Here is a 2,500-nt window from a genome sequence, read left to right on the forward strand (position 1 = left end):
TGGGGCGTCCACATGCTGTAGGGTGAAGTGGAGGGCCATGTTAACTGCGTCGTCCACAGACCTGTTGGCTCTGTAGGCAAACTGAAGGGGGTCCAGGAGAGGGTCTGTGATGGCTTTGAGGTGTGCCAGGAGCAGGCGCTCAAAAGACTTCATTACCACAGATGTAAGGGCGACCGGTCTGTAATCATTTAGTCCTGTTGGCCTTAGCTTTTTGGGCACAGCGATGATGGTGGAGGACTTGAGACAGGCTGGTACATGGCATGTCTCCAGGGAGGTGTTAAAGATGTTGGTGAACACCGGAGACAGCTGGCCAGCGCAGTGCCTGAGGGTGGCTGGAGAGACAGAGTCCGGCCCGGCTGCTTTGCGTGGATTCTGCCTCTTGAAAAGCCCATTAACTTCTCCCTCCTGAAAGGAGAGAGTCGTTTCTGTAGTATGGGTGGGGGATGGGGCCTCTTGGGTGGGAAGGGGTGGTTCAGGACAGTCCAATTGTCTTTCAAATCTACGGTAGAACTCGTTCAGGTCGTTGGCTAGGCGGGAGTCGTTAGTGGTGTGGGGCGCTCTGGGTTTGTAGTTGGTGATGTGCCTGAGCCCTTTGGCAGACAGAAGCAGCGTCGTTAGTAGAGAACTGGTGTTTTAGTGTCTCTGAGTACAGTCGTTTAGCCTCTCTCACCGCTTTGCTAAACCTGTTCTTCGACTCCTTGAATCTGTCTCTATCCCCACTCCTAAACGCTTCCTCCTTCTCCAACCTCAACCTTTTGAGCTTTGCTGAGAACCAGGGCTTGTTGTTGTTAAAGTTCACCCTGGTACGTGTTGGGATACAGCAGTCCTCACAGAAGCTGATGTACACAGCCTCTGTGAGTTCATCCAGACTATTGGTAGCAGTCGTGAACATATCCCAGTCAGTACAGTCTAAGCACGCCCGCAAATCTTCCACAGCCTCACTGGTCCACTGTTTAGATGTCCTCACAGCAGGTTTACAGAGTTTTAGTTGCTGCCTGTATGCACGAATCAGGTGGACCAAGGGAGTTCTGTGCGAGCCGAACAGCCCCGTGACCCACAAGAGAAACATCCCCGCCAAATTCGAGCGTTTGACGGGGTCTATCCGTGAAAAAATATTCACGTTTTTGAGTGCACATGCATTTCTGCTGCAAATGCCTCTGGAAGTTTCATGCCGTTCGTATGCCAATTGTGGCAACACGAAAATGACCCGTTTTCCCATTCCGAGGGATTTCTGTGCGACCCTAACAGCCCCGTGAGCCACAAGAGACACATCCCCGCCAATTTCTAGCGTTTCACGGGGTCTATCCGTGAAAAATATAGACGTTTTTGAGTGCACATGCATTTCTGCTGCAGATGCCTCTGGAAGTTTCATGCCGTTCGTACGCAATGTGGCAACACGAAAATGACCCCTTTTCCCATTCCGAGGGATTTCTGTGCGACCCTAACTAACAGCGCCCGTGAGCCACAAGAGAGACATCCCCGCCAATTTATAGCGTTTCACGGGGTCTATCCGTGAAAAATATAGACGTTTTTGAGTGCACATGCATTCCTGCTGCAAATGCCTCTGGAAGTTTCATGCCGTTCCTATGCAATGTGGCCACACAAAAATGACCCGTTTTCCCATTCCGAGGCATTTCTGTGCGACCCTAACAGCCCCGTGAGCCACAAGAGAGACATCCCCGCCAACTTCTAGCGTTTGACGGGGTCTATGCGTGAAAAATATTAAAATTTTTGAGTGCACGTGCCTTTCTGCTGCAAATGCCTCTGGAAGTTTCATGGCGTTCCTATGCAATGTGGCAACACGAAAATGACCCCTTTTCCCATTCCGAGGGAGTTCTGTGCCACCCTAACAGCCCCGTGAGCCACAAGAGACACATCCCCGCCAATTTCTAGCGTTTCACGGGGTCTATCCGTGAAACATATAGAAGTTTTTGAGTGCACATGCATTCCTGCTGCAAATGCCTCTGGAAGTTTCATGCGGTTCGTACGCAATGTGGCAACACGAAAATGACCCGTTTTCCCATTCCCAGGGATTTCTGTGCGACCCGAACAGCCCCGTGAGCCACAAGAGACACATCCCCGCCAATTTCTAGCGTTTCACGGGGTCTATCCGTGAAAAATATCAATTTTTTTTTGACTGCACATGCATTTCTGCTGCAAATGCCTCTGGAAGTTGCATGCGGTTCGCATGCAATGTGGCGACACGAAAATGACCCGTTTTCCCATTCCGAGGGATTTCTGTGCCACCCTAACAGCCCCGTGAGCCACAAGAGAGACATCCCCGCCAATTTCTAGCGTATCACGGGGTCTATCCGTGAGAAATATTCACTTTTTTGAGTGCACATGCATTCCTGCTGCAAATGCCTCTGGAAGTTTCATGCGGTTCGTATGCAATGTGGCGACACGAAAATGACCCGTTTTCCCATTCCGAGGGATTTCTGTGCCACCCTAACAGCCCCGTGAGCCACAAGAGAGACATCCCCGCCCACTTCTAGCGTTT

The sequence above is a fragment of the Petromyzon marinus genome, unplaced genomic scaffold (assembly GCF_048934315.1).
Source record: "Petromyzon marinus isolate PM22_M1 ecotype Great Lakes invasive population unplaced genomic scaffold, UKy_Petmar_22M1.pri1.0 PM_G_Scaffold_235, whole genome shotgun sequence".
Taxonomy (NCBI): Eukaryota; Metazoa; Chordata; class Hyperoartia; order Petromyzontiformes; family Petromyzontidae; genus Petromyzon; species Petromyzon marinus.